Genomic DNA, 24,325 nt, shown 5'->3' with positions numbered 1-24,325 from the left:
GGAGAAGCCCACTCCCTGCTTCCGAGTGGCTCGCTGTTAACGTTCCTGATTCCTTTATTTGTCGGTAACTCTTGCACTGAACGTGCAGGATGGCTTTTGGTGGCGAGGGACCCCATGCAGCCAGCCAGACTCGAGTGTGTTTGTGTGATTGCAGAAGTCGTTTGTGTATCTAACTAGGACTCATAAATTGCTCTGAGCCATGAAATGGGTTGCTAATATCCTGAACACTGTCCTCACCAAGCTTCCCAGCTTAATATCTTTGGGCTGATGTGCGAGTCTTGGGGAGACCTGGATGCCCCCACAACTTGGGTGGTGACTGTCACCCACGCATCCCTGCATGGCTTTGTAGCCCGTCTTCTTAGGGCTGGCTTAGTGGAGGGACAACCATGTGTGGGGGGGAGATCGCTGCAGGCCACCTCACTCCTAAATATTTCCCCTGCTCATCTGCCTACAGTATCTGAAATAGCATCATTTGGATTTTATTTTTTCAGAAGCATGGATTCTTTCGTGCAACGTCCCCTTTAAACTCAGAGTCTCTTCTTCTGAATATTCTCCTGAACCCATTACCTGCTCTGATATCTGACCCATCCTTCAGCCCACGCACGCCTCTGTGAAGCTTTCCTTAAAGACTGCAGCTCTAGATAGGCTGACAAACCAGAAACCCCTCTGTTGTTGGTGCTGTGTAGTGAGTCAGTCACCTCTCACTCTTTACGACCCCTTGGACTGTAGCCCACCAGGCTCCTCTGTCCATGGGATTTCCCAGGCAAGAATACTAGAGTGGGATGCCATTTCCTTCTCCAGGGAATTTTCCCAATCCAGGAATCAAATCCGGTCTCCTGAGCATCTCCTGCATTGCAGGCACCTTCTTTTATCACTGAGCCACCCGGGAAGCCTTTAGCTCCATGAGACTCCTTTCATGGAGAAAGGAAACTCCTTTAGCTCCATGCTTGTAGCATTTGTGTGCCATTTCACCAAGCAACACAAGGGAAGGGTGTGATGGAAGGTTCTGCAACTCCTGGCTGCATGGCCAGTCTGTTTCTCTGAGTTCCAGTTTCCTCAGTTAAGTGTGAGAACAGATGGGCTTCCCTGGTGGCTCAGTGGTAAAAGAATCCACCTGCCAATGTAGGACATGCAGGTTCAGTCCCTGAGTCAGGAAGATCCCCTGGAGAAGAAAAGGACAACCCACTCCGATATTGGCTGGAAAATTCCATGTATAGAGAAGCTTGGCAGGCTATAGTCCAGGGGGGCGGTCACAAAGACTTGGAAACAACTAAACACATGTACACAAACGCACACACATGCTGTTCTCCATAGGGGCTGCACAAATGTATATTCCCACCAACACAGGCCACGCACTTTCATGTCCATTCTGTTGCCCTTTCCTCTCCCCTAGGACTCATTCCTGAGCTTTGCACATAGTAGATGCTCAAGTAAAACTCCTTGGATGAATGAATAAAGGAATACATGGATTAGAAAACACCATAGATAGACTTCTGTGAGGCTTACTTCATTCATCAGATACCTTCTCTGATGAAGTCCATTTCAGGATGTTATTTTCTTTGGGATGAACATCAGGTGTCTCTAGGCAAGAGACACAGAGGAAATCACTAAACTGCTATCCAGGGTGACAGTCTTCCCAAGCCTCTGACCCATATTTTCACTGCCACACAGGCAAGTTCTCCCATTATCTAATTTGTGTGCTCTAGTAGTCAAATACTTCTGCTCTGTTCTTTTTAACACACTTTTCTGGGATGGATATAATCAGCAAGATTATATATTAAGAACTGGAGTGGATCATAAACCCTGAGTGAGTCTGTGGTTTGTGATCAGGGAGGTAAATAAGGGAAAGAGTATTACCGCCTATTTTTGAAAATCCAGTTTTATTGAAACGCAGCCACATCCATTCATTCAGGTATTGTCTGTGGGCTGTTTCCCCTACCACAGCAGAGTCACATTGTTGCAACAGAAGTTGTAGAATCTGCACAACCTCAAATATTTATTGTCGGGCCATTTATCGAAAAAGTATGATGACCCTGGCCTTAGATTGTCTGGAAGAAGACAAGGAAGGCAGAGAAGGCTTGATATTGTAAGTTGTCCAGTCCTTCTAAGGGAAGGGAAAAGATCCAGATGGAGAAAGGAAGAAAGAAGGGGCAGATAGGAAAGAGGGACAGGGATATATGAGGGGGAGAAGGATGGAAGAAGAGATGAGGAGAGAGGAGGAGGAGGAGGAGAGAACAAGGGGAGCAGAAAGGCAGAAGGGGAGAGGCAGGATCAGAGAGAGAGGTGTGCTTGGGGGACTGGTCAGGTAACAGGCCTCCTGCATCTACAGTGCAGCCTGGCTTGGTCACCTGAGCACATTGCAGATAACTCTGAACAAGCCTGGGAGCCATCCGTTGCCCTCTCTGGGCTCCATGGTAGAGCCAGGCGCAAACCCCAGGCTGACTCACTCCTGCCTGGGAGCAGTCTAATCTGTCTCCTGCTGGCCTCCCCTGCCAGCAACTCTTCGTGACATACGTCCCGGTGTCCTCAGATGACTCAGCAACATCCTATGTCAACCAGCAGCCTCGGTCCATTTAAAGAGATAAAAGCCAAAATGAGGATGGGGGGTTTGGTGGGGGGAGGCTCTGAGGAGCTACTTGCGGGGGAAAAGACAGGTTTCCATGTGTCAAAAGGAAAGTCATTCAAAGCTACCGTCATTAGTGTTATTTTTACCAAAGTTTTTAACAACAGGTAACATTCACCGAGGGGCAACTATGGGTCATAAGATAAGCCGTCTTTATATGTATTAATTTCATGCAGTTCTCATGGTTATTAAATGCCATGAATTATGACTGTAAGTGTCTGCCTACAGATGAGGAAACTGAGTCACAGAAAGTTTGAGTCATGTGTCAAGCTATAGTAAGTGGCTGATCCGACCTGGGCAAGGAGGCTCTAGGGTCTTCATTTGAACCATTATGCAACATCGTGTCTCCTTTATCTGCTATAACCCTCCCAGACATCTCATTCGGCAGGTGTTCCCATCTGGGAAGGGGTAGAGTTGTGATTTAAAAGTACACAGGTCAGTAGCCAGGCTTCCCAGGTGGCTCAGTGGGCAAAGAATCTGCCTGTGACACAGGAGATGCAGGTTTGATCCCTGGGTCAGGAAGATCCCCTGGAGGAGGGCATGGTAACCCACTCCAGTATTCTTGCCTGGAGAATCCCATGGACAGAGGAGCCTGGCGGGCTAGAGTCTATGGGGTCCCAAAGAATCTGACATGATTGAATATGCAAGCACGCATGCAGGTCAGTAGCCAGCCTCTCTTCCTTCCTCTTTCACTGAAGGATAAGTTGCCTGCAGGTGATACTGGACTAAATAACTTGGCAACAGAGCTTGAGGGTGGGAGAGAAAGTGACCTCTGTTTTTTCCGTCTTTCCAAGGGGAAGGAGACTTGTCAATGCCCCGGGCCCTGGCACCATGGGAACAGGCTCAGCCTAATTTTTGAGATCATTCAACCCTGGCAGTTTGGGGAAAACTCAGGACCCAAAAGCAAGAGATGAGAAGGAATGAAACAAGGACAGAATGTAATTAAGAGGAGTCAGATGTTTGGCCCCGATACAGGCTTGCCGAGCAGCCTCTCCAGGTTCACAAAGACCGACTTACTTGCTGGAATTGCTTGTTCCCCACAGAGCTCCTCAGAGCTGCATAATCCCCAGCATTTCAGGAAGTTATTGTTCCTTGCTAAACGTATTTTAATCAAATTGAGTCTTCAAAGGCAGAAATCACAGTTTAGGCTAAGCAAAGCCACTCTGTAAATCACAAACTCCGTAATCAAGTGAGCAGGGACTGGGTGCCGTTGGCAAAACCCCTCAACTTATTCACACAATTGCCCATTCATTCATTCTCCCTGTAGACATCCATCCAACAAAGAATAACTGAGCAGCTTCTAAGAGCCAGGTGGTGGGACATAAAAATGAGGAAAGGTTTTGCCATCTTGCCATCGACAGTTACCTTACTTTGAAAGACACTTTGGACACTTCTGTATTCATCAGACTCTGTTAGGGAGATGTTGAAAGCAGGCTTTCCTGGGGTCTCAGACAGTAAAGAATCTGCCTGCAATGCGGCAGACCCAGGTTCAGTCCCTGAGTTGGGAAGATCCCCTGGAGGAGGAAATGGCAACTCACTCCAGTATTCTTGCCTGGAGGATTCCATGGACAGAGGAGCCTGGTGCAGATTCCTAATTACTCACCCTTCAGGGCATTTTTACATCTTCTCTGAGTGATTCTAATACACAATAAAACTAAGAACCACTCTTTATTAATTTTTTAATTTTAAGAATTTTTTATTGATTTTGAGTTATTACATTTGCATAGCCTTTGTAAATAGTAATAAGATTTTCTTTATAATTTCTTTTTAAAGTTAGTTTCTATTGGAGTTTAGTTGCTTTACAATACTGTGTTAATTTCTGCTGTACGGCAAAGTAGATCAGCTGTATGTATGCATATGCCTGTATGTGTCAATAACCCCCTTTTATGGGTTTTCTGCCCACTTAGGTCACCTCAGATCACTGAGTAGGGAGACCTGGGTTCAATCCCTGGGTTGAAAAGATCCCCTGGAGAACGGCATGGCAACCCACTCCAGTATTCTTGCCTGGAGAATCCCATGGACAGAGGAACCTGGAGGGCTACAGTCCATGGGGTCACAAAGAGTCAGACATGACTGAGCAACTAAGCACATACAATTTTTCTCAATCCCACATATATACATTAATATGCACTATTTGTGTTTCTGACTTACTTCACTCTGTATGGCAGTCTCTAGGTCCCTCCATGTCTCTACTAATGACTCAATTTCACTCCTTTTTAAGACCCACTCTTTATTATTTTTTAATTTAATTTAATTTAATTTTTCAATTTATTTTAATTGGAGACTAATTACTTAAGAACCACTCTTTAGAATAACAATACTTATCATGTAGAAGCCTCTTATTCTTCGATTGGCAAGTACTGGTTATCAACGTCAGTAGCCAACAGACCCCACCCATTTGGTCTGTGAAATTGGATCCTGGCTCTTATGTTTTATTCATCCTCCTTCTCTCAAAGCTCTTAGGCTTCCATCTCCAGAAACCTTGATGATTGTGCAAACCCAAGGAAGATGTGGTATGAAACTTGTAAGCATTAGCCTGCACACTGACCACAAAAAGGAGATACTGGGTTAGACTGTGAGCAAAAGTGGTTGTTCAGAAAGGGATAAAATAGATACGAAAGTGTCTGTTGCTTCTAAAGATTTCATTTTCATGTGTTGACCATAATAACAAAGTTAAAAATAAAGCAGGCAAGACTGAAAGACCCACATTTAGGCAGAAAATGAGTCAGTGTTTCTATTGATTAAATTCTATCTGGAACCAAGTTTGGATGTGATGGTTATCCTGGTTCCTTAAAGGTGCAGATGCAGTCTCACTGGAACCCACTAGGGATGTGTGGTCAGAGACCATTACTACAGATTAACTGAATCTAATTTTTTCCTATGAATGTCATGAATGCTCCTCACTCCACGTGGATGACTTTTACATGCATCCAAACCTCACATATACACAGAGTACCAGCTTGGATGATATATACCAAGTTCAGTTCAGTCACTCAGTCGTGTCCGACTCAGAAACCCTATAGACTGCAGCACGCCAGGCTTCCCTGTCCATCACCAACTCCTGGAGCTTGCTCAAACTCATGTGCATCGAGTCGGTTGATGCCATCCAACCATCTCATCCTCTGTTGTCCCCTTCTCCTCCTGCCTTCAATCTTTCCCAGCATCAGGGGCTTTTCCAGGTGTTGGCTCTTCACATCAGGTGGCCAAAGTATTGGAGCTTCAACTTCAGCATCAGTCCTTCCAGTGAATATTCAGGACTGATTTCCTTTAGGATTGACTGGTTTGATCTCCTTGCGGTCCAAGGAACTCTCAAGATCTTCTCCAACACCACAGTTCAAAAGCATCACCCAAAGGGAGTGATGATAAACGACCATTTTGATGCCTCAGCCGCTAAGTCACTTTGAGTCTCCTATGATCTAAAAACTAAGTCCAGGGCAAACTACTCATTTGGAAATGAAATATTTTCAAAGGAAGAAATGTGCTGATCCTAAGCGTAGATTAGTAATAAAGGGCTTAACTGCTTCTTCACTGGCCTGTGACCAGATGGTACCATAAAAATTAGACTTGTTTATCTCCCTCCTAATTTTAACTGGAGACATATTTGGAATAATAACGGAATGGTACTTACTGAAAAAACAGATAAAATCTGTAAATATCCTAGAGAGCCATCAATTCTGCCTTTCTGTTAGAGCTCCAAGGGTTTTCGTCTGCGTGAGTTCACAGTGAATTTCTCGATAGGTCTCTTGAGATCCGGAGTTGCAGTCTTCAGTATCAGTCTGACACCGGTATTAGAACAAGGTCAGAGGTGCCAAATTCTTGCCTGACAAGCACTGAATCGCTCAAACCAGGGAGAGTCAAATGTCGAGAGAGCCATCAGAGGTGAAATAAGACATAATGAATGGTTTGCTGGTAAGTCAAACACTGATGTCGCAGAAATTTAGGTAGGATTTATGAGATGGATAAACAGTAGCCTCAGATCCCTCTCAGTCTACATTTCTAAAAACATTTTGACTTGGAAAAGGTATATAAAATCACCCCAACCTACTACCTTACCATAATTATTTTCAATTTGTTTGTTATCTTCTGAACTTTGTTACTTGCAGACACATTTCTTTAAGTAAGTATAATTATTAATTATATACATTTTTATATTCTACTGTTTTCACTTGCCAGTGTATTTTAAACATTTTTTTCCACGGTGTTACGTAATCCAATCCTCACAATTATTTTAATTTTTGCATAAAATGTCATAGTCATTATTAATGACTAGTCATTATTAAACCATAATTCATTACATGGTTTTCCTAACATTAAACATTTCTTTTTCTTTTTTCTTTGCTAGTGTAGATAATGCTGGAATGAACGTCTTTCTGCCCATTTTTTTTTTCTTTTGATTGTTTATTTGTAACAAGCCCTTAGATGTAGAATTTGAAGCATTAATAGCTATAAACATCTCTAATATTCTTATTCTATAGTTTGACATTAGTGCCCAAAAGGTTTGTTCCCACTGAAAAGTGCTTCCAGTGAAGAATCAATGGGTCAATTTTACGATTATCTAGTAACATTGAGTGTTGTCATTTATTTTGATATTTTAGAAGGTGTAATGTTGCCTTAATTTGAATTCCTTCAAATACTGGTAAAAATGAAAAAAAAAATGAGCTGTCTTTCCATCTTTTGAGAACATCTAACTACTTCTAGGAGAAGGCAATGGCACCCCACTCCAGTACTCTTGCCTGGAAAATCCCATGGATGGAGGAGCCTGGTAGGCTGCGGTCCATGGGGTTGCTAGGAGTTGGACATGACTGAGTGACTTCACTTTCACTTCTCACCTTCATGCATTGGAGAAGAAAATGGCACCCCACTCCAGTGTTCTTTCCTGGAGAATCCCAGGGATGGGAGAGCCTGGTGGCTGCCGTCTATGGGGTCGCACAGAGTCGGACACGACTGAAGTGACTTAGCAGCAACTATTTTTACATACAAATTTTAATGGACATTTTGTATATCCCAATCACTTACTATAATGTTAGTGGTACCGTCTCACACAAAAAGTCATAAATTTAGCAGCTAGAGTTACAGTTAAGAACAAAGGCTTTGGGTTCAAATGTAATAACTGATCTTTACCAGCTCTATGACCTTGGGAAATTCACTTACTCTTTTTAAGTGTCAGTTTCCACTTCTTTCAACTGGAGATTATAATAGCACCAACCTCACCAAGTTAAACAGTATAATTGGTATATACCCATCAAGCAATAGGTACCCAGTAAGTATCATAGATGATACCAATGGTCAAATTAGGTTTTATTCCTGTTCATATTTATACATATAAATACTTTTAATCATTTTATTTCTTTTTTTGATTGCTTAAATCAGGATCCTGCAAACTGTGGCCCACATTGGCCTGTTGTCTGTCTTTATAAATAAAGTTTTATTGGAATACATCCCACCCATTAACGCACTGCATGTTTTTACAGCTGCTTTAGAGCTGCAAGGGCAGAGGTGAGCAGTTGTGACAGAGACCATATGGCTCATAAAGCTGAAAATATTTACTAATTAGCCCTTTACAGGAAAAGATCGTGGACCTCTGGCTTAAGTTATAAAAGGAAAGCATGTTCTTATAAAACAATTCCAACATATGGAAGAATTTAACATAGCTCGTGCCCCTTCATCTTTTAAGATGTTTTACTTTGTAAAAAAAAAACAAGTTCATATTTCTTTATAAATGATTTTTTTTCCTCTTTAAGAAATCTGCTTCCTTTCTTTTTTTTTTTTTTTAAAAGTATTTCTTTTATTGGAGTATAATTGCTTTACAATGTTAAGTTCGGCTGTACAACATATATCAGACATGTCTACATATATCCCAAGCCTCTGAAGCTTCCCCCTCCCCCATCCCATCCCTCTAGGTGGACTATAGTTTTTTTTTTTTTTTTTTTGACTTGTTTTTTTTTTTTTTTCCAGTGGGTTTTGTCATACATTGATATGAATCAGCCATGGATTTACATGTATTCCCAATCCCGATCCCCCCTCCCACCTCCCTCTCCACCCGATTCCTCTGGGTCTTCCCAGTGCACCAGGCCCGAGCACTTGTCTCATGCATCCCACCTGGGCTGGTGATCTGTTTCACCATAGATAGTATACATGCTGTTCTTTTGAAATATCCCACCCTCACATTCTCCCACAAAGTTCAAAAGTCTGTTCTGTATTTCTGTGTCTCTTTTTCTGTTTTGCATATAGGGTTATCGTTATCACCTTTCTAAATTCCATATATATGTGTTAGTATGCTGTAATGTTCTTTATCTTTCTGGCTTACTTCACTCTGTATAATGGGCTCCAGCTTCATCCATCTCATTAGGACTGGTTCAAATGAATTCTTTTTAATGGCTGAGTAATATTCCATGGTGTATATGTACCACAGCTTCCTTATCCATTCATCTGCTGATGGGCATCTAGGTTGCTTCCATGTCCTGGCTATTATAAACAGTGCTGCGATGAACATTGGGGTGCACGTGTCTCTTTCAGATCTGGTTTCCTCAGTGTGTATGCCCAGAAGTGGGATTGCTGGGTCATATGGCAGTTCTATTTCCAGTTTTTTAAGGAATCTCCACACTGTTTTCCATAGCGGCTGTACTAGTTTGCATTCCCACCAACAGTGTAAGAGGGTTCCCTTTTCTCCACACCCTCTCCAGCATTTATTGCTTGCAGACTTTTGGATAGCAGCCATCCTGACTGGCGTGTAATGGTACCTCATTGTGGTTTTGATTTGCATTTCTCTGATAATGAGTGATGTTGAGCATCTTTTCATGTGTTTGTTAGCCATCTGTATGTCTTCTTTGGAGAAATGTCTGTTTAGTTCTTTGGCCCATTTTTTGATTGGGTCATTTATTTTTCTGGAATTGAGCTGCAGGAGTTGCTTGTATATGCTTCCTTTCACTTTCTTATTATTCCTTATTTTGACCCCCAAAGTGGAAAAATGCCTTCGACCTCTCTTATGCACTCTTCTTTTTTTTTCCATCTGTGGACTGTACTATAAGTCAACCCTGGTATCTTTGAGGAATTCCTTCCAGGATCCCCACTGGATACCAAAATCCACAGACGCTCGAATCCCTTATATAAAATGGGGTAGTATTTGCATATAACCTACGCACATTCTCCCATAGACTTTAAATCATCTCTAGGTTACTTTTAATACCTTATACAATGTAAATGCTATGTTAATAGTTGTAAATACAATGTAAATGCTATGTAAATAGTTGCGGGTGCACTCCACATCCAAGGTTTTCTTTTTGGAGTTTTTTTCTGAAAAAATTTTCAATCTATGGTTGGTCAGTCAGTCAGTCAGTCAGTTCAGTCGCTCAGTCGTGTCCGACTCTTTGCGACCCCATGAATTGCAGCCAGGCCTCCCTGTCCATGACCAACTCCTGGAGTTTACTCAGACTCATGCCCATCGAATCAGTGATGCCATCCAGCCATCTCATCCTCTGTTGTCCCCTTCTCCTCCTGCCCCCAATCCCTCCCAGCATCAGGGTCTTTTCCAATGAGTCAACTCTTTGCATGAGGTAGCCAAAATATTGGAGTTTCAGCTTCAGCATCAGGTAGAATCCAGAAATATGGAACCCATGAATACAGAGGGCAGACTGTACCTTCACTGTATTGCCACATCTCAGTGCCCCATTATTTTTCATATGACTGTTCTAGATTGCAATCTCGAACATGACCAGCACCCCCAGAAAGCTCCCTCATGGCCTCTTCCATCCAATGTCTCCCCAGAGGTAACCACCATTCTGCCCCCCATGATCATGGGTAGGTTTTGCCTTCTTTTGAACTTCAAATAAATTGCGCAGTCATGCAACATATATTCATTTGTGTCTTTTGTGACATGGGTCCATTTTACTGCCTGTACTTATAGCTTACTGTTTTTTCATTGAAAAAGTGAAAGTGTTAGTCACTCAGTCATGTCTAATTCTTTGAGAACCCATGGACTATAGCCCACCAGGCTCCTCTGTCCATGGAATTCTCCTGGCAAGAATACTGTAATGGGTAGCCATTCCCTTCTCCAGGGGATCTTCCTGACACAGGGATCAAACCTGGGTCTCCTTCATTGGGGCAGATTCTTTACCATCTGAGCCACCAGGGAAACCTGTTTTTCCATTATTGCATGGTATTCCATTGTACAAATTTACTGCAATTTATTTATACACTTGCTATTGATGGACATTTGTGTTATTTCTCATTTTTTGTTTGCTTTGAACACCCTTGCACATGTTTTTGGTGCATGTCAGCACTTGATTGTTGAGGAATAATCAAGGAATAAGATTGCTTGACCATAGGATGTACATATACTCCAGCAGATATTGCCAAAGTTTTCAGAGAAAAAGTACAACCAGTTTACATTCTTACCAGCAGTGCATGCAGCTCCTCTAATTTCTTTTTTGTTGTTCTCTAATCTTCCTAATTTAAATTTTGTTTTATATTGGTGTATAAGAGATGCGGGTTTGATCCCTGAGTTGGGAAGATCCCCTGGAGGAGGGCATGGCAGTATTCTTGCCTGGAGAATCCTATGGACAGAGGAGCCTGGCTGGCTATAGTCCATAGCATCGGTCGCATAGGGTCACACAGAATCAGACATGACTGAAGTGACTTAACGCACTCGGATGCATAGTTGATTTAAAATGTTGTGTTGGTTTCAGGTGTATGACAAAGTGGCTCAGTTATACATATACATACACTTCCTCTTTTTCAGATTCTTTTCCCATGTAGGTTACTGTAGAATGTTGAATAGCTCCCTATGCTACACTGTAGGTCCTTGGTGAGTGTCTGTTTTACATTTAGTTACGTGTCTGTGTTAATCCCAGCCTCCTAGTTTATCCTGCCCCCGTCCTCTGCATGCTCTGGTACTGTCTTTCCATACGAGAGGTGAATTGGGCCTGCGTGGCTGAGGGGGGCTGTGTGGTTGGAGGCTGTTGGATTATCACAGCCAACAGTGGAGACATCCAGAGTCCTTTTCCAGCGTCTTTATCTTGGCCCCAGTTGTGTCGTTAGCAGAACGGGGAGAGAGGACCCTCACATCTGCCCCTCTTGCTCCCGGGTTGGAATCTGAACCTGACTACTCCTCACCCCACACTTTCCCAGGCACGCCCGGCCGTGGGCTCACCCCCATCTGGCACTTCAGGCTTGGGATGCGGCAGAGGAAGCCAGAGGAGCACTATGCCCCTAACAGGGAGAGGAGGCAGCCTCCGCGTCACCCCCACCACTTTCTGCCACTCTCCACAGAAAGAGAAGCCCTGTCTTCTCCTTCTTTAGCTGTGAATAGCTCTGTCTGCAGGCACAGGGTCCTCCCTCTAAAGGCCCCATTTCTCCCCTTCTTGTTTTCTCTTTCCCCTTTCTTCCCTCTCTAATCCCCCATTTTCTCAATTCTTTTCTTTCCTTTTCACTCTCTCCTTCTCTTTCTCCTTCAACCCACAACTGAGTCTTGAGTGCCTGGCCAACCTCCCTCCAATGTCCTCAACGTTGGGAAATGCAGGCAAAAATGGACAATGGGTATGATCCCTTTGCTTCAGGGATCAGGATTTTATAGGCTCAGATAGCTTGTTGACAACACTTCAATAAAACAGGGACACAAAGGCAATGATGTCATATTACTTGCCGAAAGAGAGAAGATATTTCTTGGTGCAGGTTGTGGGATTATTACTATCTTTTTCTTTTTCTTGCATTTGTAGACTCTTAAAACACAAGGATCTCTCTGTGATATTCAAAAGTCCTCACACACTTACAAAGTGAGTCACAGGGTTTTGAGAACTATTGATTGAGAAAATGTGCAGTGTCAAAAAGATCCTGTGAATCCATTATGCCCACAAATGCATACTCCTTTTAATTCATAACAACTTGACCATCTATCTGTGTGTGAGGCAAACTGGTGAAGCTGACTCCAGAAGAGCTTGGTATACATAGGATTTCCTGGACTTCTTGCAATTTTTATGCTGTCTTACTCCACAGATTTATATCTCAGCAACTCCACTGACTAATGGAAAATTGTGACTATCTATACTGTTTGACGCTTGATGGAGTTGCCCAGTCCTCTCTCTTCTTTTTCCTTTTTTGTCTTTGAAGACACAGGTTGGGCACCTGTGCACATAAAATTCCCCAGCTCCCAACTTGCACAGTTGATCAGGTGGCCTGTGAAATCCCAGGCAGATGGCGACAGGCAGCCATGAATGCTGCAAAACTCAAGCTCCATCCGTAGAGCAGAGACCTCAGTTGGAAGGTGGTAGTGAAACATTTATGCCAAAGACAGCCCATCTCTGTCTCTAACTGGGTACATTTAAGCCTAGCCCTATTTTTATTTTGGTTTTGTGACTTCTCAGCATTATACAGAAATGGAATATTCTGACATTTAAATAAGGGAGATTTATCTTCCAAATTCAGTCTATTTGTGTTCAGAATCTTGTACTATTCCTTTCCTCCCCCCAATGGTACGTTTTTTTTCCTCTCCAGCAAAATTGTTCAGTTTGGAGATCATGAGTACGGAAGTCCTAGGCTCTGGAATGCCATTATTTCCAGATCCAAGGTCATCTAGATTTTGATCAGATGAATGTGGAATTATAAAGCCAAGGCCCCAGGGTCAGTGATCAGAGGGTCTAGCTGCTCTCAGTCTGTTCCAAAGCCACAGACCACCTCCCAGCTTGGACCAACAGCTTCCTTCAAAGGCAAGTGGTGAGGAGAGTATTTGGTCTCAACACCGCAGACCCCCCCAAGCCTTCTTCATTCCCTGAACCAGAGTTCAGAGCTCATAGATGCCAAATCCATTCTCACTGAGGACATGAGCCTGCCGATGAGGATGCCCTAGATTTTCTACAAAGAAAGATGTTCCTTTGCCATTTCCAATTCCACTTGGGCTTCTGAGAAAGCCAAAATGCCTGGTCCCCGGGCAAGACATGAAACAAGATGGAAACGGGGTCAGCTCCCCTCTCGGTGTTCACCGCAAGCCCTCTCTGGATCAACAGCAGCATCACCCCTGACGTCTTTAGGCTGTAGATGGAAGCTGTTTCTCTGCAGGGGACCACTGGATGCTGTCGCTGCGATCTTTGATTGAAAATGACTTGCCCCAAGAGCAAGCCTTCGTTTCTGTGTTTCAGAAACTATTCCTGAGCCCTCTGCCTAAGATTCCTTCCTCTCCCTGGCTCCGGCTGATCCTTGCTGCTGAAGCAGAGGAGGCTTGTGACATCTACAGTGAACAGTTTCGTGAACCACCTACTATGTGCCAAGCCCTGTGCCAGGGACTAGAGACACAGGAAGACTAAGACAAGATCTCCACCCTGAATAAACTCACCTCCCAAGGGGGAGAACTTAGAAGCAAGTGGCAGTTATATTCCAGTGGCAGTTCTCTGTTGATGAGATAGCCAGGATGTCACTGTCATGGAAGGAGAAGCTATAGTCTCATATTCATATCCGTGTGCATTCAGGGAAGGCTTCCTGGAGATGGAGACCTCTGAGCTGAACCCTAAGACAGGTACTGGCACGTTTTCACACGATACCATGCAGCTGGTAGCTCCGAAGCGCATTGTTAGGGGTAGTCATGGTACTGAAGACAGTGTACAATGGGTCCTCACCAGCAGTTTCTTGCAGGTGGGCATCTCCCAGTCACTACATAGCCTGGGAGCAGAAGGGTTTAGTCTGCGTGGACTGCCTGCCCCTGAGACCAGGGCAGGACTCTAACAGGATCATATCACTGGGATAGAATTTACTGGTGACCTTCCCATACTGCACGCTACAGCACTATTGTCCAAATTTGCTCAGATGGTAAAGAATCCGCTTGCAATGTGGGAGACCTGGGTTCGATCCCTGAGTCGGGAAGATCCCCTGGAGAAGGGCATGGCAACCCACTCCAGTATTCTTGCCTGGAGAATCCCCGTGGACAGAGAAGCCTGGTGGGCTACAGTCCACGGGGTCGCAAAGAGTTGGACACGGCTGAGCGACTGAGCCCAGCACAGCACACGCCTGTAACAGCCAGTCTTATATGTGGTTTCTGACCCTCTATGTGGTTTCTAACCCATGTTGCAAAAACATAGGCAGCAAGTGAAGAATCTTGGGTCCACCAAGCATACAGCTGGTCTCATCCAATGACCCCACTGTTCCCAGGACAGCCCAAACTCCTTATCCATCTGGCTCCTGCTTTCAAGTGCCTCCTTTGATGGCTTCTTTCTCCTTGCCAATTTTGAACCGTTCTCTGATTTCAAAACATGCCGTGTTTCTCGCTGCCTCCAGCCCTATGCAAATTCAATCAACTCATTTTGCCATAATTACTGGTTTACACGACTGTCTCTCCCACAGGACTCAGAGCCGGTAGAGGCCAAAGACTGTGTGTTACTTGTCTCTGTGAAAATACAGAGATACCGACCTTGTGCTCAGTGCTTTAGAAACGTCCTTTTTTCCAGTGGCCGAACGAGTGAGTGAATGAATGAGTGAGGGAGTAAGACACGACCCAGTGAGGTCCTCAGAGGCCCCCAAAGCATTCGCTTCCTTGACTGGAAATGAAATAGAACATCAGACCCAAAACTAAAACCACACGCTGTTTCTTTCTGTGCCATCACTGCCTAGGGTCAGGAGCTTTGGCCAGAAACCAAGGGAAAAAAAAATACGTAGATGTGTGCCTGTGAGGGTATATGTGTGGGCTGATTTTAGAAGAAGTACTGCAGTGAATTCTCAGGCCCTAGACAGAGCCTAAAGAGTACAGGTTCAAAATGGGCTTTTTACAGCCAACCTCAGGGGAGAAATGCTGAGGCTGCCTGAAGGCAAGTCACATGGCCTGCTGTGAAATCCTTTCCTGAAGCAATCCCCTTAGCACTCAGACAGCTTCACAGGATAGAATGAAATCTAATCTGAAAGGCAGCTGCAGTCCCTCTGGAAGCTCAGAGAATGAGTCTGAGGACAGAGAAGGAGCTGATTTCTCTGACGTTGGACACAGCAGGTTCTTACTGGAGGGCTCAGCCTTCCCTCTGGACGTGTATCTGGGAATCATGCTCTTGTCGTAGTTGTTGTTCAGTCAGTCAATCGTGTCCAACTCTTTGTGACCCTGTGGACTGCAGCACGCCAGGCTTCCCTGTCCTTCATCATCTCCTGGAGCTTGCTCAAACTCACGTCCATTGACTTGGCAATGCCATCCAACCATCCCATCCTCTGTCGCCCCCTTCTCCTGCCTTCAGTCTTTCCCAGCATCAGGGTCTTTTTCAATGAGTTGGCTCTTCACATCAGGTGGCCAAAGTATTGGAGCTTCAGCATCAGTCCTTCCAATGAATATTCTGAATTGATTTCCTATAGGAGTGACTAGTTTGATCTCCTTGCTGTCCAAGGGACTCTCAAGAGTCTTGGGATCATAGACTCCAGAATTGGAAGGGCCCAGGGAGTGTTATGTGATCCACCCCACCCACCAGCTCCCTGGCTTCAGGCAGGAACTAAAAGTATCTCCAGCGATGTGTTATTGTCCAGTTGCTCAGTTGTGTCCTACTCTTTGCGACCCCATGGACTGCAGCATGCCAGGCCTCCCTGTCCATCACTATCTCCCATAGTTCGCTCAGATTTATGTCCATTGAGTCACTGATGCTAACCATCTCATCCTCTGCTGCCCCTTTGCCTTCAGTCTTTCCCAGCATCAGGTGATAGGTATTGAGTAATCAAGGTGTGCCAGGCACCGTATGCATGTAACCTTGCTTAATTCCGGTAGAACTCTTATAGGTAAATACCGTTGTGCTGCATTTGGTAGATGCCAGAACTGCAGCAAGTCCCTTACCCTCTTTGTGCCTCATCTGTAAAATGGGTGTGATCCTGGCCCCAGTCACCTTACGTGGCTATGCGGCTACCTGGGTTAATTTGTGAAAACCTTAGTATATGCCCTGAAACAGAACAGAATTTACATAACTTTGTTAACTGGAAGAGTAGAAAAATAGATCAGTGAATGGATGAGCGGATGGATAGATAAGCAGAGTATCAGATCCAAGATCAATTGGGTAGTGAGTGTTGAAGACGAATTGATCATAGGCAGTCTGACCCTTGTTCTACCTCCTGTGACTGTCTCGACCTTACAGGCTGATTCAACATGCTCCCTAAACTCTTCAGGGAAGGGGGATCCCTTTTGTAGCTTATTCTAGGTATTTTCTCCCTCCCTGAAGCATTCTTTCTTGTGATTTGCTGGATGGTGTCTACTTGAATTTTCATCTATTCTCTTTTGCAAATCTGAAAGCCCTGGCTTTGACTTTGTTAGGGGATGGATAATGTGAGAAGTCCCATGTTTGTGTGTGAGGCCTCACTGTCTGCATCCTATCTGTCCCTTTTGTCTGACCAGCCCTGTACATTTCACATAGCGTCTTGCAACAGCATCATCTAAGAAGTGGATGGAAGCGGGTCTCAGATGCCACACAATGCAGCTCAATTGTTCTCACCTGGTACTTTTAGATTTTGCATCTTTATGGCTCCTGCCTTTTGAAGCCCCATCACTCTGTCTTTTAACTAGCAACTGTGGGAGAAAGCTGGAAGAGAGAAAGGGAGAGGAAAGACAGAGAGAAAGGGAGAAAGGAAGGGAGGAGGAAAGAAAGAAGGGAGGAAGAAGAGAAAGGGAGAAAGCTGTGACACCCTGCTCTGTGATCAGGATGTCACAGCCTTCCTTAGGGTGGCACAGACTCAGAGTCCGGCAGAGGAGCACGCGGCTGGCAGTGGCGTCTCCCCTGAAGACAGATATAGCAAGAACACTGAAACAGGCGTGACCTCCATGCCTGCAGAGGCCTTTTCAAGTGCATGTGAGCCTCCCATCATTGGAGGTAGAAACAGAGGGAAGGAGAGAGCTTCCGTGTCATGGAGCTGGGAGCTGTGCTGTCTGGAGCGGAGAGGAAGACATGACAAACCCAAAGCTCTGCCACCAGGAGCCTTTAGCTTTTGTCTTCCAGCAAGAATAAGTCTGCTTCAGGAAAGGCATTTAATTGCCCCATTGACCGGCTTCATGTCCTAAGATCACCCCGACAAAGATTGTGACCTCTTTGTAATGGGCCGAACTGACATGAACTAAGCAACATGGACTGCTTCCTGGGAGGGGAAAGCAAATGACATTTGGGCTTCTCCCTAGCCGAGGACATGCATACTCTCCAGCCTTTTACTCTCAAGCCCACTCCCTTTTGCTTTGTATTTCCTTTCTTTAAGTAAGTAAGTGTTCGTCACTTAGTCATGTCCGACTCTTCCTCTCTTTATGTGGCAGAAAACCTCACCCAACAGATCTGACGCTTTTTTTTTTTTCTTCTTGCAATGCTGCCCAATTTAAACCTAGAGATGGAAAGAGACAGAAACAGAAAATGTGGATGCAATGCTTACTACCTGCTGCAGGCATGAGAAATAATCAAAATCGCAAAACGTGGTTCCTGATCTCCCTCAAGGAGATGACAATATATATGAGTAAATTAAAAATGAAAGTAGAAAGTATTTGAACTACAGTTCAGTAGTAGAAAAGGCCAGGAGGCAGGAAATGAGTGGCTGGAGAATGACTGGAACACATTGTAACTGGTGTTGAGAAATGTGTGTTTGCCCCCCTTTCGGGAGTTGGGTCTGGTTTACCAAGTTGACCTATTTCAAAGAGAGGTGTTTGAGCAAAAGGCAGAGGAAAAATCTTTATATTTACATCCTGAAAGGAATCAAAATGATCTTCCTTCTACTGAGACTGACCATATTACAGGCATTCTGTCTCTCTTTGTGCATGTGCTAAATCTCTTCAGTCGTATCCGACTCTTTGTGACCCCATGGACTGCAGCCCGCCAGGCTCCTCTGTCCATGGGATTCTCCAGGCAAGAATACTGAAGTGGGTTGCCATGCCCTCCTCCAGGGGATCTTCCCAACCCAGGGATCGAATCCGCATCTCTTATGTTTACTTCATTGGCAGGTGTGTTCTTTACCTCTAGTGCCACCTGGGAAGCCCCTGTCTCTCTTTGAAAGTGAAAAGTAAGTGAAAGTGAAAGTCACTCAGTTGTGTTCGACTCTTTGCAACCCCATGGACTATACAGTCCATGTAATTCTTCAGGCCAGAATACTTGAGTGGGTAGCCTTTCCCTTCTCCAGGGGATTTTCCCAACCCAGGGATCGAATCCAGGTCTCCCGCATAGTGTTGGATTTACCAGCTGAACCACAAAGGAAGCCCAAGAATACTGGAGTGGGTAGCCTACCCCTTCTCTAGTGGATCTTCCCAACCCAGGAATCAAACTGGGGTCTCCTGCATTGCAGGCGGATTCTTTATCAGCTGAACCATCAGGGAAGTCTTAGGACAACACCAAAGGGAAGATATGCTGGGAATTTGACAAAACATAGTTAAAAGACCCATTTCTGGGTCCTCACAAGCTTCAGCCATTGGGAGAAAGTCAACAGCAGAGTATTTTTGGAAGGATGGCATTGGTGTTTTGGGGAGAGGAGGAAGCCACTGTGTAAATCTTGAAGCATACAGCAGGCAGTGAATTTGGACGAGTCAACGGTGGTGCTGAGTGGACGATGAGGTCGTATTGCTGACTGTCCCCTGACATTTGTGAGCACAACACTGGAGACTGTTAGAGGGAAAAGAGCTGAAATCGAGGTAACCCTTCCCACCGCTTCCTGCGTCACTGATCCACCAACACCCTTCCTTGTGAGTGAAGAATTTACAATATGCTATTTATTTGTACTTCCTCTTTTTCTCCCATAGACATGTATGCTTTTAAGAAATCATGATTACAAAATTTATGGGGCTTCCCTCATGGCTCAGCCAGCAAAGAATCTGCCTGCAATGCAAGAGACACAGGTTATAACCCTGGGTCGGGAAGATTCCCCTTGAGAAGGACCCACTCCAGTATTCCTGGAGAATTCTGTGCACAGAGGAGCCCAGTGGGCTACAGTCCATGGGGTCACAAAAGGTCAGACACGACTGAGCGACTAACACTTTCACTTTCACAAAAGTTATACCTGCATATATGGTAGTGGTACACTGGAAACTTAACTGATGTGGGAACCCTTCATGCTACAGACTGCATAAAAATGCAGCATTATAGGCATGTACACACATACACATATGCAAGCCCATAATGCACAGCCAAGGCCAAAAGGAAGAGAAATCCTTCGGTGCCAGAAACAGAGGGGAAAGGGAATCCTCATGGTATGTTTCAGCTGTGGTGCCGATAGGGAGACAGGCAAGAGGGATGGGACCTGGGGCTTTACGATCCGCAGCCGGACCCTGAACTGTGCAAGGAGATGATACCATGGCTTCAATCTGAGACTGTCAATGAATCTGTGAAAAGGAGAGTAGAAAAAACAGTCCATCATAGCAAAGGAAGTACAAGGAGCTCAACATCTGTTTGAAGCTGAGAGATTAAAACTCAAATTAGTATGGAGGTTTAAATGTATGTTACATGGTGGAGTAATTATGGTCAGATTTATTTCACACAAAGGTGTAGAGAGCAAACGTATGAATACCAAGCAGGGAAACGGGAGGGTGGATGAATTGGGAGATCGGGATTGACATGTATATACTATTGATACTAATGGGATTGACAGGTATACACTGTTGATGCTACGTACTATTATTGTTCAGTTGCTAAATCCTGTCCAACTCTTTGCGACCCCATGGACTGTAACACGCCTGGCTTCCCTGTCCTTCACTATCTCCCGGAGTTTGCTCAAACTCATGTCCATTGAGTCAATGATGCCATCCAACCATCTCATCCTCTGTTACCCCCTTCTCCTTCTGCCCTCAATGCTTCCCAGCATCAGGAAAATAGATAAGTAACGAGAGCCTACTGTATAGCTTAGGGAATTCTACTCAACACTCTGTGATGACCTCAGTGGGAAGGAAATCTAAGGAAGAGGGGATATATGTATACGTGCGGCTGATTCACGTTGCCGCACAGCAGAAACAAACACATCATTGAAGAGCAACTATACTCCAGGAAAAATTAAAAGCTGGTACATCCAAAGCCCCTGGAACCATGGCAGGAGCAGACCCAGAGCCCCTCTGTAAGGCCTTGTCTGTAACCCAGGTTGCTTGGGAGCCCCGTGGGGTTTAGGGGGAGAACAGCTCTGCTGAAGATGCGCTCATAATCAAAAGTTACAAATGCCACAGGGAAGCAATCCACCATGAGAGTCAGCACGCATGGCCAACAGAACAGAGCCCTGAGAACGCAGATGGCAGGGGGCGGTATGGGGCTGAGAATAATCTGAAACACTGTAAGTTTGAAATTATAAAATGTCTAGCCATAACTGAAGAGTAGGACATTATGACAAATGAACAGGCAGAATTTTAAAAGAACTAAATGAATGTCACAATTTAAACAGATTAAAAATTAAAACATGAAGTCAAATATTACCAATGAAGGAATAAATGAACTGGAAAATAGATCTGTGGGAATCAGATAAATGCAGGACAGAACAATGAAGGAATGGAAAACATGAAAACAAAGTTAATAACCTAGAGGATAGAATGAGAACATCTAGAATATTTTAAAACAGAATTTAAAAGTAGCTTATTAGGATTTTTTTAAGGAGCCATGTGGTGTGTAGGATCTTAGTTCCCTGACCAGAGATTGAACCCATGTCCTCTGCATTGGGAGCATGGAGTCCCAAACACAGGACCACCAGGGAAGTCCCCATCTAGAGTATTTTAAACAAAATTTTCTGAAGATAAGATTATCATGTTAAAGATTTGCAAAGGACTTGCAAATTAAGGATTTGCAAATTAAAAGAATGTGAAACACACCTTATTTTAATGGTCGAAATCCAAAACAATATCAGTGCTGGTGAGGATGTGTTATATGAACAGGAGCCTCATACATCGCTGGTGGGAGTGTGAAATGGTACAGTCACTTTGAAAGACTGTTTGGCAGATTCCAAGAAGGCTAGATAAAGTCTTGAAATATAGTCACTGATAATGCCCTTAGGTATTTACCCAAATGAGTTGAAAACTTATATCCTCATAGAAACTTAACCATGAATGTTTGCGTTTCTTTTATAAATGTCCAAACTTGGGAACAACCAAGACATCCTTCAGTGCATGCATGCGTGCTCAGGATCGCTTCAGTTGTGTCCGACTCTTTGCGACCCCATGGACTGTAGCCCACCAGGCTCCTCTGTTCATGAGATTTCCCAGGCAAGAATACTAGAATGGGTTGCCATTCCCTTCTCCAGGGAACCTTCCTCACCCAGGGATGGAACTGGCATCTCCTGGGTCTCCCGCATTGCAGGTAGATTCTTTAACCACTGAGCCACCTGGGAAGCCCCATATCCTTCAGTCATTGAATGGATAAACGAACTATATGTCCATGCAGTAGAATATGGTTTAGAGATAAAAGGGAAAGGTCTATAAAGCCAGGGAAAGATATAGAGGAATCTTAAATGCATCTTGTTAAGAGAAAGAAGCTTGTCTGAAAAGGCTGCACAGTATATGGTTCCAACCATAGGATGTTCTGGAAAAGGCGAAACTATAGAGACAGAAGATCACTGGTTGCCAGGGGGTGGAATGAGGGGTGATGGGGGATGAACAGTTGGATCACAGAGGATGTTTAAGGCAGTGGGACTATTCTGTATGATACTGTCTTGGTGGATACATGATGTTAAGCGTTGGCAAAACCCAGAGAATTGTACAGCACAAAGATTGAGCCCTAATATAAACTATGTGAAGAGAAAGTCACTCAGTAGTGTCCGACCCTTTGTGACCCCATGGAATAGTCCATGGAGTTCTTCAGGCCAGAATACTGGAGTGGGTAGCTGTTCCCTTCTCCTGGGGATTTTTCCAACCCAGGGATTGAACCCAGGTCTCCCACATTGCAGGTGGGTTCTTTACCAGCTGAGCTACCAGGGAAGCCCAAGAACACTGGAGTGGGTAGCCTTTCTCTTCTCCAGGGGATCTTCCCAACCCAGGAATTGAACCGGGGTCTCTTGAATTGTAGGCGGATTCTTTACCAGCTGAGCTACCAGGGTAGTCAATATAAACTCTGGACTTTAGTTCATGATAATGTAGTTGGCTCATAAGTTATAAAAATATACTACATCAATGCCAGATGTTAATAGGGGAAACCAAGAGGAATGAGAAGAGGGACTGTGTGGGGATTCCACTTTTCTGCTCAGTTTTTCTCTAAATTTAAAACTATTCTAAAAAATAAAGTCTGTTAATTTTTAAAAAGATGGGGAGAGTTAATCATCAAAGCAATGGTGGGTGAAATGCTTCCAAAATGAAAGTTATGAGTCATCAGATTGAAGAATCACAGAGTCCAGAGCAGAACAAATAAAACATATCCACACCTAGATTCCACACAAAGACAGAATGAAATTCTCAAAAGTGATTAGAGAGAAAATATAGATTGCATAGAAAGTAATGATAAATACATGATGAGCTGACCTCTCCACAATTACAATCTAGGTCAGAAGGACACTTAATAACATCTCCAAAAGGTCTACGAAAAATAAGTGGCACCTCCGGTTTCCATGTTCAGACAAGTGTTTCAAGAGTGAGAACAAATGGAAAGCGATATACACACATTTCATAAAACTTAAAGAGAGCAATGTGAAGGCAGTAATTATGATTAATCTCTTCAAAGAAAATCAGACATTTTGAGCATTTCTTTATTTTTCTCTGCAAGTGTTTTTTTATTGAAGTATAGTTGATTTACAATGTTATATTAAAGTGTGCAATATAGCAATTCAATATTTTTATAGATTATACTCCACTTAAAGTTATTACAAAATAATGGCTACATTCCCCTGTGCTGTCCAATATATCCTTGTTGTTGACATATTTTATACATAGTCATTTGTATTTCTTAATCCTATACTTCTATCTTTTATATCTTAGAGATCACATGTATATGCAATATAGTTGTACTCTTCATTTAACATTCTAGGCATCTTTTTTGATTTTCACTGTTTTTGAAGGGTAACTCTTAAAGGCCTGAATCATAGTCTAAGCACCATGGTTTAGTGAGTTGCTAGACAGTTAGTATAATTACTAGACATTTAGACCAGAGAATTTCCTCCTAAATGGCAACTGGATCAAATACACATAAAAGAGAGACAAAATAATGCTTTTTTTTTTTCCATTGAAAATCCCACCTGCTTCTTTAGTTGCCTGCCAAAGTGGGGAAGTATTTAGTTTGCAAGGGGCCATTTAGAAGCAATTGAGTTGTTTCTTTGCAAGGAACACTTTGTGCTCTAAGTGCATTGCTTGAGGTGACTTTTTGGAATAATCTTTGATGCTCTAAACAAAGAAATGACTAGTGTATCCTTCCTATACAAACGTGTACCAGGCTCTGTGCTGGGTGCTTCCTGGACAACAACCCTTGCAGGCTACTATTTAGGAGAACTTACCTACATGTAGGAGTTTTGCATATGTGAGCTCCTTTGATCTTCCCTAGAACCGGAGGGAGTATGCACTATTATTCTACCCATTTCGCCGACAGGATAACTGTGGCTCTTCAGTAACACAGCTAGTCAGTGAGGAAGTCATAACAGGAATGCAAGTCTTCCCACTGCAGCCTACTGTCAGCTTATCCCATGTCCTGTTCTAGGCTTGGGTGGATGTTGGGGTGGGGATGCAGAAAAGCAGGGTGCTGTGTGCTTAGTCACTCAGCCGTGTCCGACTCTTTGCAACCCCATGGACTGTAGCCCACCAGGCTCCTCTGTCCATGGGATTCTCCAGACAAGAATACTGGAATGGGTTGCCAT

General features: G+C 44.0%; 1 protein-coding gene across 2 annotated transcripts in view; it reads left to right on the top strand.

Moving 5' to 3' along the window:
• The window catches only part of GRIN2A (glutamate ionotropic receptor NMDA type subunit 2A), a 431,280-nt gene that overhangs the window by 389,141 nt on the left and 17,814 nt on the right, over positions 1 to 24,325 (top strand). The gene's annotated exons all lie outside the window — the stretch shown is intronic.

This window comes from Cervus elaphus, chromosome 10, assembly GCF_910594005.1.
Source record: "Cervus elaphus chromosome 10, mCerEla1.1, whole genome shotgun sequence".
Lineage (NCBI taxonomy): Eukaryota > Metazoa > Chordata > Mammalia > Artiodactyla > Cervidae > Cervus > Cervus elaphus.
The sequence above is the reverse complement of the archived record's forward strand: the minus strand, read 5'-3'. Positions and strand labels throughout refer to the sequence as shown.